This window comes from Choristoneura fumiferana, chromosome 7, assembly GCF_025370935.1.
Source record: "Choristoneura fumiferana chromosome 7, NRCan_CFum_1, whole genome shotgun sequence".
Classification (NCBI taxonomy): Eukaryota; Metazoa; Arthropoda; class Insecta; order Lepidoptera; family Tortricidae; genus Choristoneura; species Choristoneura fumiferana.
In genome coordinates, this window is record NC_133478.1 from 19,422,622 (window position 1) to 19,435,316 (window position 12,695).

General features: G+C 38.6%; 1 long non-coding RNA gene across 1 annotated transcript; it reads left to right on the plus strand.

Annotated features, from left to right (window-relative positions):
* The first annotated feature begins 6,636 nt into the window (after window positions 1–6,636).
* Window positions 6,637–12,059, plus strand: LOC141429842 (uncharacterized). Its single transcript, XR_012451580.1, has 3 exons — window positions 6,637–9,009; window positions 9,583–9,706; window positions 9,826–12,059. It is a non-coding gene; the product is annotated as an uncharacterized lncRNA (long non-coding RNA).
* Window positions 12,060–12,695: the final 636 nt, after the last annotated feature.

The following is a 12,695-nucleotide window of genomic DNA, read 5'->3' on the forward strand; positions in this document are numbered from 1 at the left end:
CCGCAATGTAATGCAACTTGCACGATTTTTCTTCCAAGTCTAAACTCGGCTTTGAGCCACATCATCATCATCACAGGTGTGATTGTGGTCAAACGCAAGACCATTATGCATAAAAAGGTTCGAGAACCACTAACTTTCGCATCCAAACTACGTCTTGCGAGTGAGAATACGTCAGGTATTCCTGCTAAGCAAACTAGTTTAAGTATCAACTCAGAAGTCTACAAGTATAGACATACACTTTAGCGTTTCTCGAGTGAAAGGCGTACACATTCTGATAATGACCCCCCATTGTTGCGGTTATCTAACCCCGTCGTGGTGATGATTTACGATGCGAGAGTTAATGACACTGGCACGGAGTCGGTGGGAACCAAACATATAAGGTCTGGTTCAATAACGGTTAGCTGAGATCCTCTGGACAACGCAATATGAAAAATAAACTCCTTCGGGCAGTTGGTTAAAATATAACTATCTGGTTCAACAAATTGGACAGACAGACTTAAAACGCACTTATCAATAAACATTGACTTGTAGCCAAAATACCACAAACGGGACTTATCACGCTAAAACACACGAGTAATATTTACCTCGATGTTTCAACCACATTACTGTGGCCGTGGTCACGAGTAGACTGTATGTGTGATAAGTCCCGTTTGTGGTATTTTGACTTTTTGGCCCCCAAGACACAGATCTTTACCTAGTTTGGGGTCAGAATATTTGAACATTCTCGCGACTTCTCTGTACAAACTTTCCATACTCATTGATTATTGTATATTGCTTCAAGTTGATTGTACAGTAAATCTTTTTTTTTTACTATGAGTGAAAATCACGAAAATTTAAAACGTAACATTGACTTGGCTTGCAATTTGCAGGAACAGCAACCGTATCTTTGAATGTGGAGTGGACGGTGCGACGCCAAATAATCGAAAGTAACTGAGCTAACTAAAAAAAAAAAAAACTAACATGAGTTAGAAGTAACAATGCCATACGTACAAGACAAACCGGTCTTTTTTCCAAAGTTTCGGCAAGCTTTAATCAGCGTATCCTCTTCAAACCCCGTTCAGGACACATTCAACAAAAGAAATTAAGGAACTAATCTAAAGTTCGCTTCGCACATCCCACTCCCACGCGGGGGTCGGAGCGGTGGAACCCAACGGTGCCCAGCTTTCAGGGCACGTGTCGCTTACGTGAGCGGACTTCTGGAAACTTTGCCCGAATTGTGTATGGAAACGACAAGAGTTTAGGGCCTCGATGCACCGTAAATAGAATTAGACGAACGTGACGGTACAGCACGTCTAAAAGTATGTATACACAAAAAAAATTGAACGAATATGTAGCCACATATTTTCATCAAAATTATGTATCTATACTGACACCAAAAAATTTGTATTCATTAAACTGTTTCAGTATTATGTAATCACAAAATGCTTCAGAAAGTTGCATACTTAAATAAATTCCATTTAAATGTATCCACCTCGTAGGCAAAAATAAGTATACATGAAGGGTTCCATATACATATAACCACACCAATTTGGCAAATATTTGTAACGCCGTTTGATTCATAAATATGTATCCAGACTGCAAACAACAAACCTTGTCTGACTGGCATAGAATCGTAAGTTGTATATTTAACTGATTTGACAATTCACGAAAACAGTGCGGACTTGTCACTGCATACGTCTATCTCACGATTATCTATACGCACTTGACAGTTCTAGATTGAATGGACTTGTAAATATTGAGTATTTCAGTTTAGGGTCATTCTCAGAAAGGTGCACTAAGCATTTTTTTGTTTTTATTTTAATTATATTGTTAATTGTTAGTGGTATGTAGCAGCCGCACTGTAGCCAGTCTTGGTTTTGCAGTACGAATGGGCGGGCTCGACCGGGGTAGTACCACACTCTCAACAGAATATCGACGTGAAGCAGGAGCTGGCTAGTCCTGCTACTGTGTTTCGTACGATGAGTGAGAGATCTATAATTTAAAATTACAATGATTAAGATTGCAAATTATAGATGCTTCAGTGGATCTGTCCTCAGTGGATGACCCGAACAACTTGATCGCTTTGGCTTAGTCGATATTAATGACCACTCTGGACGTTTCCAAGTATTTGGTGATCTTGATGGTGTATAAAAAATTAAATATATCCATACCAAATTTCATCCAGCTCACTCCAGTCAGTTCATCCCCATTTTCTCCCCTTAGGGTTGCTTTTGGAGATAAAAACTAAGTACCCTATGTTCAGCCCCTTGACAGTCGAAACCAGTCGGTTTCGACGTGAACCGGAACAGACAGAGTTACTTTCAATTCATCACTCCATAGTATAAAACAAAGTCGCTTTTTTTGTCTGTACGCTTAGATCTTTCAAACTACGCAACGGATTTTGATGCGGTTTTCACAAATAAATAGTGTGATTCACGGTGTCTATGTACACCGTAACGTGTTGTGCCGGAACAGGTCACCAGTATATAAAATTATTTTAATGGAGTATGGATTCGTAGTATGTATGTCCCTGCCCGCATGCAGGTTACGAAAGAGACAGACATGTAATCTTAACAAAAACAGTAATTCTTCAAAACGAATCAAAATATCAAATCGTGTTTACATATTTATGAATCAAACGGCGTATACAAATATTGCCAAATTGGTGTGGTTATATGTATATGGAACCCATTCATGTATACTTATTTTTGCCTACGAGGTGGATACATTTAAATGGAATTTATTTAAGTATGCAACTTTCTGAAGCATTTTGTGATTACATAATACTGAAAAAGTTTAATGATACAATTTTTTGGTGTCAGTAATAGATAATATTTTTGATACAATGTATGACTACATATTTATGCAACCTTGTTTTTGTATACATATTTTTAGACGTGACGGTACGCGCGGAACTACACGATCTAACTTGTGAATAGAGCTTTTACGACTTTGTTAAGGAATACATTTATACTACGTAAAGAATGTGCCGCTTGAGTCGGCACGTAGTTAAATTAAGACTACACCTATAGCGGGATCGCGGGATCGCGGTGGATGCGGAAAGCACAAGACCGGTCTGAGTGGAGAGCCTTGGGGAAGGCCTAAGTCCAGCAGTGGACGTCTTTAGGCTGACATGATGATGATGATGATGCTATAGCTAGTAGTTCCTGACCTTTCTGTCGTCGAAATTATAGAGTCCATTAAGGTTCGTTCTAAAACTCACCACTCGTAAATTTGTTGACGGCCATTGTTAATCAGTGTGACACGAATTCCTTCATAACCCAGACACAACAAGAGTAAAACGCGTTGGACCTTCATTGGCGCAGGCGCAGGGCGGTGACCCGGTCGGTCGCCAACCGCTCTTTTCTGTTGCACTTAGGGGTACCACATATCGGATTTTCTACCTTTTTGAGACCATTTTTTACCATTTTGAGGTTTATATTAAACTTTAGAAATCATAGGTATGTATTGGCTGAACCGGTCTACTATACTTAACTATACAGCTGAGATGAGACAGAAACTGCCAGATCCTCTATTGTATAGAGAATATAGATATAGTAAACCAGAATAATTCTTTGAATTGACAGATGGTCAAAGTAGTACTGGGAGAACCGGTTAACGGTTAACTATTCCATCTCTAATCCATATACCTGATGCCCCCCACTACATCTGTAAAGAATTCGTTTTATTGCACACCCGCGATAACTATACAATGTTCCGGGATGAAAACTATGCTATATATTTACTTTTGAAGGTCTCGAACGATCCACACTTTCAAGACGATCGGTTTACTTTAAACATAAAAGCGTAACAAACCTACTCACTTTTGCATTTATAAAATTAGTAGGAAGGATAATTATGCAGAGCAAGTGTCATCGCGACTCGCAAGGTTGATTTTTCCTTATGACGAAAAGCAATTAAGGTTTAGGTTAGGATTCCGAACACCAAAGATAAAAACTTACAAGAGCGTTCCACAGGGAAGTGTCATGGATCCTCAACTAGAAAATAACAGAACAAAATAATGCGTTTTATCTTCTTGATTACCAAATCATAGGCTACGACTCTGCCAAACCTTACGCTTGTCTGTCGGTACCTTTAAATAGCTTTTGTAATTTCATATTTAAATACATGGCATCTGGTGCCATTATTGTATGATCAATTATTCATTTGCATATCTTATAATCGCAGTTACAAGCAAGCAAGCGTAACTTCTACATCTTGCATTTATTTTAGAGTATTTTAGACAGATATGAGTTGTTATAATTTTTAGGATCTGTTTAGTGGTTACTTACTCCCTATATTAAGAGATAATTCTTTGTTAGATTTGTATAGACCTACTATATTGCTTCAGCTTTACTGAACACAAACAGTATTATAAAATACTGTGACGTTATAAATAAACAGATTATTAACATAACTGGACTTATATGGACTTTATGTCTTATTAAATTACTTAACAGTGAACATTCCATTACCGATTGTACCTATATGGTATTATGTCAGTCGTAGCTATTTTAATCACGTAGACATGTACTTCACCGAGATGGACGGATGATCTGGTTAAAGTCGCAGGTTCACGGTGGATGCAAGACGCTTCGCTTACATACTTTGACTTTGACTTTGAATTACATAAGTTTCATTTAAAATGATGTTAGGCAATTTCCTTGAGAAATTTAGAAAGCGTCTCGATTGAATCTGCTTACATCTGCGAAACAATTATCACTAGTAAACCTCCCAGCTTATTCTAAGTTTTTGCATGGATAGCTAAGTTTGGCGGATTAACAGAGAAATAATAAAATTGTATTGAGTGCTGCATAAAACTGTGAAGGACAAAAACTACAATAGCAGCTGTAATTGTGACTAAGGCGCTAGTACGTCAGCGATGCTACTTGTAAATCGTCTCGGACTAAGGGAGAAAGTATAATTGATAACAACAATATTCTTCCGGACGCGTAAGCATTAGATTTACGGACGCATTTTATCATCTCAAGAATCTACATCGCAATCGCTCTGGCGTACCTGAATCAGCTTCTAAATATACACAGGCATTTTCACGCCAGATCAACACTAACCATCCCTTTCTGACCCTTGCAGATAATAGAGAAACAAGGTATTATTACGTTTACTATGACGGCCATCTCACTGTCACTCATTGAGCGCACTGCGTGAGTCAAATCAATGGATGTGCTAATATGGTCAAGTAAAAGTTGGTGGAGCAGAGCCAATACACTTTTATATCCAGCCTATATTCATCCCAAATATGACGCAGGGTTCTTAAAATGAGAGGACTTGGGCAACAGCTCCCAAATGGATCTAGTTGTTAAGACACGCACGCTATTGAGTATTGAATAGCTTCGCAGGTGTGCAGTTTCCTCACGACGTTCATCGAAAAGCTCGAAAATGTAATTCCACACATAAATTCAGAAAAAACTCGGAAGTTCTGATGCTCGAACTCGAGATACTCTAATTGTGAAACCATAGGCCAAATTGCCACGCCCATGCGGCTTTCATAACTTTCGTCACAGTGTTATATCCTTACAATAAACCTAACAAAAGTTGCAAAACCCCCGACTTTGTCACTTCAAGTTCAATACTCAAAAACGCTAAAACCGATTTTGATAAAACACATCTAAGAATCATCGCTAGAAAACCTGCTTTCAAATAAAAAAATCACACACAGACAAATCTTATAGCACCCTTCTTTTTGCGTCGGAGGTTAAAAAAGAGGAGACAGACTATAACCTAAGATTGTCTAAGCTCTTGTTTCTTAAAAGGAACTGACTTTAGGATTATTAATTATCATTATCAATAGCTTGTTTTTGAGTGCGGCGGTTAGAGTAACGTTTATGAATGCAAGCCCGGCCGTCGGTGGGTCTATCCGCGCCGCCGGGAATAGGCCTGGCGGCGTGCCAGCGGGAAACGGAAATGACGCCGGACGCCAATAAACTTGATAGCGAGCGCTGTTATTGCCAGTGTGTGGCACGCTTATGCTTGACGTGCTAGATTCAGGGATGGCCAAATTCATTATACCCAAGATCTACTGCAGTGTTCTTCAAACTTTTTTCACTTCGCGACCCCCTTTGCCTTGGTATGAAAAATATTCGGCGACCCCCTGCTTGTGTACCTTCATTTACAGTTGGTTGTATTATTTTACGTTGATAATACAAACGTTGAATAATCATACACAATAATGGTGAGAGTATTTTAAAGATACTGCGACCCTCTCAAGGGGCATCCGCGACCCCCCGGCACTTGTAATACTACTACTACTATTATTATTACTATTGGACAAACTCCTACAGGCCAATGAAAGTCGGTACTGTGTTTGTACTTTATATAATTGAACTCTTCTCTCTATCTTTCTTTCTCTCTTTCTCATGCATACAAAAATTAACATCAAATAAATAAATTCTAAAGCGACCTAACGTTAGCATGTTTTAAACAAGTACAGCACCATCTACCGAGACATAAAAAAACTAAATTACTTCAAACCTAAATACAGTTTGGACATACCGCCCACCAAGGACAGAATGTCCTTACTAACCGCCCACCATAGCAACATTGACTTTCTGATCTTGGTGAAGATCATAACATAAACCTTATAATTATAATCATAACGTAAATAAAATCTGAACTAACAAATTCACTGACGGCATACAATAACATATTATTAATTACTACACTAACAATCTTACCTACACATTAACAGGTAGAACACAAAGCTTGGAAGTTGGACGTTTTAAAATTGAATTCTTACATTTCAAAGATACCACTCTAGTTAGTCCGTCTGAGCCAGGATGTTTGGTGAGAATTCTGCCAAAAAGCCATTTACTAGGAGGTAAATCATCCTCTTTTACCAATACAATATCTCCGACTTCAGGTTCTGGTATCTTCAAGGCCCACTTGTAACGTTGCATGAGCTGTGTCAAATATTCATTAGACCATCGTCTCCAAAAATGTTGTAACATCACTTGAGTGAGTTGCCACCGTTTCAAGGTGCCTATATTAGAACTCTCATAATTATTCTCTGGAACTGTTACAAGTGGCTCTCCTACTATAAAGTGAGCAGGAGTTAAAGGATGAGCTTCTTTTGGATCACTGTTCAATATTGACAAAGGCCGTGAATTGAGACATGCCTCTATTTGACAGAGTAACGTGCTCATTTCTTCAAATGTCAACGTGGACTCTCCAATAACTCTTTTAATGTGGTATTTGACTGATTTTACACCAGATTCCCATAATCCGCCGAAATTAGGTGCGTGTGGAGGTATAAAATGCCAATTGGTTCCATTAACTGACAGACTATCAGCTACCTCTTGAATCATTGTTGATTTTTCTGCATCGAACAACTCTTTAAGCTCCCTTGAAGCTCCTACAAAATTAGATCCATTGTCACTGTATAAGTTTGCACAATGACCGCGTCTGGCAACAAATCGTTTAAACGATTCTAAAAATCCTCTTGAGGTAAGGTCACTTACAACTTCAATATGTAAAGCCTTTGTGACCATACAAACAAATAAACATATATAACCTTTATATGCCTTATGGCCTCTACCTTTAGAGGTTCTCAACATGATTGGGCCTGCATAGTCAACACCGCTATTTAGAAAGACTCTAGCAGGTGTGACTCTAACCGCAGGCAGAGTTCCCATAAGCTGCGTTTGTAACTTGGCTTTATATCGCACACAAGTCACACACTGGCGCACACAATGCTTTACAAGGTTTTTAATTCCTACTATCCAGTATGCTGATCGGATAAAATTCAGCATCAACTGGACATCACCATGCAAAGTTTTCTTGTGAGCGTCATCCACAATTAAATCTGAAAAATGTGATCTGTGAGGCAATAGTATGGGTGTTTTAACAGTTTCGGGTTCTTGTGATTGAGATATTCGCCCATTTATTCTAAGTAGTCCCTTGTCGTCGATGAAAGGGTTCAAATGAAGCAGTTTCGAAGATTTGGATTTAATGTGACCGTAAGTTTGAATTTCTGTTATTTCTGCTTGATACTCATTTGCTTGTGTTAACCTAATGCAATTATTTAAAGCTTCATCTACCTCCCACTTATTTAAATATTTTATACTATGACCCTTTTCAATGATGCTATTTTTAGTAAAAAATCTCCTGCAATATGCTACCACCCGAATCAGTTTTTGCAGCGATGAATATTTGTCTAATATCGACACTTCAACTTTAGCTATATGAACTCTTGTCGATATCTCTTCGCGTGTGTCGTTGTCCTTTAGTTTTTTGTACAATACCTCTTTATTCCACAGGAACCTTGGACCGTATTTCCATAGCTCTAAATCAGCAAGCTCTGAAGGCTGGACTCCTCGCGAAGCACAATCGGCTGGATTGTCTTTTGATGGAACATGAGCCCACTGTGAGGGTTCCAAAGTGGAGTGAATTTCAGATATTCGATTGGCCACGAACGTCTTCCAATTGCTTGGATGTTTGTTTAACCATGCCAACACAACAGTCGAATCAGTCCAAGCTCGTACGTCGCTCCGAGGGATGTTCAGAACATTAGCAATCTCTAACAACAGTTTGGTCAGCAAAACCGCACCACATAGTTCCAAACGCGGTATGCTGATTTGTCGAACTGGTGCCACTCTGGTTTTGGCGCCAACTAGAACAACATGGACTTCTCCGTGTGCATCTATTACTCGGCTGTATACAACCGCGGAGTAAGCCACATTGGATGCGTCAGAAAAACCATGTAACTCAGTAACTGCATCATTTTCCTTTGTGAACATCCATCGTGAAATACGGAAGTCGGTAAGTTGCGTTAATTCTTCTCGGTAAGTATACCAATCTTCTAGAATACTTGTTGGTGGTTCCTCGTCCCATTCCGTCCCCGCTATCCACAATCGCTGTATGAATATTTTTGCCTTAATCACGCATGGAGCTATCCATCCAAGTGGGTCAAACAATCTAGCAACATCTGATATTATTTTTCTTTTTGTTACAGGTGCGGACAACGGAGGTAGTTTCACCGAGTATTGGAATTCGTCGCGACTTCTGTTCCAGGTGAGTCCTAAAATCTTTACTATATTATCCTGCTTTTGTTCTAACGTTTTGTTTTGTTTTATCTCTTCCCTTTTTTCTGTTGGATTTATAATTTTTAATAACTCATCTTCATTACTAGACCACTTCTGTAGAATGAATCCACCTTCCTTTAAAAGTGCATTCATCTCTGTATATAGTCTTATACCCTCTTCTATTGTTTGACAGCCAGTCATTAGATCATCCATATAAAATTCCTTTGCGACTCTTTCTGCTGCTATTGGGTAAGCTTCTTTATGATCTAAGGCAACTTGATTTAAAGCCTTAACTGCCAGGTATGGAGCTGAAGCTGTACCGAAGGTAACAGTAAGCAGTTTGTAATCTTGTATTTTATTTTCAGCGTCATTTCTCCAGACTATACGTTGAAAATCACAATCTTCTTCTGCGACCTTCACCATTCGGTACATCTTAACAATGTCAGCAATCAGACATACTGGATATTTCCTCCAACTTATAATCAAGTGCCGCAAGTCCGGTTGCAACCTAGGTCCAATCATTAGATTGTCATTTAACGAAACACCATTTTCGTTCTTGCAGGACGCATCGAAAACAACCCTGACCTTGGTTGTGGTCCTATCTTCCTTAACTATTGCATGATGCGGTAAATAGACTGAATCTTTATTAAGTTCTTGTTCCGGTACTGGCACCATGTGACCTAGCTGTAAGTATTCATTTATTACTTCAGTATATCTCTCCTTTAGTACTTTGTCTTTTATAAACCTTTTTTCTAATGACTTCAATCTTTTTATTGCAATTTCACGAGAATTTCCATTTTTCCAGGTTGCATCATCATCACGAAACGGCAACTTCACTATGTATCTACCATCTTCATCTCTATGGGTCGTGGCTGAAAAGATTTCTTCGCATCTTTTTTCTTCTTTTGTTAAAATTGGCATATTTAATAAAAAATCATTTTCCAACTCCCAAAATCGTTTTATTATTTCATTCTCATCCACTTGCGCATGAAAAACTGATATTTTGTTCTCTGTGCCTGCGGCACCCATCGAGCCAGATAATATCCATCCAAGTGCTGTGCACTGAGCAACAGGAGATCCTACAGGACCTTTTAGTACTCCGTCTTTTATGATCTGGCTGTAGACCTCAGCTCCCAATAAAATATCTATTTTGTTGGGAGAATCAAAACTTGGGTCCGCTAGACACAAACCTTTCAATTGTACCCAGTCGGGAACTTCCATTTTTCTCTCTGGGAGTACAGTTGTTATGTTTGTTAGAACAAAACATTTTACTTCCATTTTAAAGTTTGGATCCGTCAGTGACTGGATCTTTAGTGTTACTACTGCCTTGGACAAAATTGATCGTTGATCACCTCCAACTCCAGTAACAGTTAGGTTAGCTGATGTTTTCTTCAAGCCTAACCCTTGAACTATAGCTTCTGTTACAAATGAGGCTTGTGAACCTTGATCCAGTAGAGCTCTGGCTGATCTATACTGCCCGGTTTTTGATTCAACATTCACGATTGCCGTCGGTAATAATGTATGCTTACTCAATTTCCCTTTTGAGAAACAAGATACAACCGGTGTGTTTTCATTTGAGGAATGGCTACATCCCGTATTTGAACTCCCACTAGCCTTTTCTCCATCTTCTCCAATTGGTTGACCTGAACTACTTGTACCACTTGAACTACACACATTACCATTTGGAGTACCCTGTGGATGGAGCAAGGAATGATGTTTTCTCTTACAGATTTTACAGCTGGTGGCTTTTTGACAAAATCTCACCCCGTGATTGCTACCTAAACAGTTAAAGCACATTCTGTTATTAGTAACAAACTCGTGTCTCTTGTCATAGTCCAGGCTGGCAAACTTTTTACAATAGCATAATTTATGCTCCTCGCTACAGTATTCACAACGCATTTTAACAACATTAGCTGCATGTAACACCTTAGTGTGGTTCACCTTATTACTGGTAGACACCTTTGAATTGAATGTGTTTGGTTTGTTTACATGTTTCGGTTCAATGAATTCCAATGCTCGATATCTATTGGTTAAAAACCTTTGGAATTCTTTGAACGTCGGCAACGAATCTGATGACACATCAGTTGCTACATGTAATTCCCACTGCTTTCGAGATTCGGCATCTAGTTTGAGTGAAAGTAGGTGGATTACAATTATATCCCACGTCGAAACATCGATACCTAAATTCTGCAACGCACTTAAACAATCGGATGACGTATCCATTAACTCTTTCAAGCAACTTGCTGACTCGTTAGTTAAGTTACGTTGACTGAGCAAACGTTTCAAAATGCAGTGTGAAAGATACTTTTTGTTACTGTAGCGATCTTCCAATTGTTTCCAACACTGTTCATAATTTGCGTCAGTGACAGGTGTGTACCGAATCAATTGCTCAGCTTCTCCGGTCAAGTAACCTTTCAGATATTGCAGCCGTTGAACGTTATCCAAATCTTTATTACTGTGGATCATAGATACGAACAAATCTCGAAAAGTAGGCCACTCTGTATATTTTCCTGAAAAGATTGGAATGCTGATTTTCGGTAACTTGACGAGAGAAGACTTGTTCCCACCTTCACTGTTAACATTAGATTGACCTGGTTGAACTTTGACTTTAAATATTTCTAAAATATCCTTCAATTCACACATATGACTCATATAATGATCTTCTGTTTGTTCATAAACATCATTTTTTATATACTCTTCATCCTTTAATAATTTGGAATCAACTTTTTGCAGCAGCTCTTTATGTCCCTGCCTAAAATCCTGCCACAACTGTTCCAACGACTGTAACCTGCCTTCCACATAACGTTCGGTTATACGTTCCCTACTTGTCTTTTTAAAATTAATTCTTGCCTTAGTTATGCGATTCGAAAAATCATTTTGAAAAGTTATTAACGACTCCATGTTTTGAACAAACAGTAAAATCCAAACAGACTATTTTGTTACAATATTAAATTAAAATAGCTTAATCAAACGAACAAGTCACATCACAACTTTAAATTAAAACGACAAAATGTAAACAATCTTCAGATTAAAACGAAATTTAAAGATACCTGTCAAACACTTAGAAAAATTGAAATGTTAATTTTTTTTTGAAAAAATTACAAGTGTTTGAAATTATTGGGACTTAGGTGAAATCCGGCATGGATTCCCCGTACCTTCGTTTTTTCTCAAACTATTCTAAGTCCCAAATCTACTGCATCTAAATTTTACAAGTTAATTTTAATTCTATAATACACTAAGTCTAGAACTCCATAGAAATAAAGTTGAAAATGTTGAACTGTTTTGATGAACTTCCACTAATTTTAAAGTTTTGAACTTCTTTATAATAAGGTTGAACTTCGCGTACCAAATAATATCAATGTACTTACAGTTTGCTCTTGACAACTCACTCAACACAATGCACCAAAAACTTCCACTTTGACCTGCTGTGACGTGCTCACTAGCGCCCTCTTCGCTGTTCTATTGGCAACACAACCCGGTTGTGATTCAGCTTGGCTACCACTTGATGGCACCACCGTCGCTGTTTGATGCCTCTCAATCGTTCCCTCTGGACAGCGATCCACTGACACTATGGGAACGATGCGAAGAGTAGCTCACACCCCACTGAACTACTAAACTAACCCCACTTCAGCAATCCGATTCGATGGACCATGGACAAACTCCTACAGGCCAATG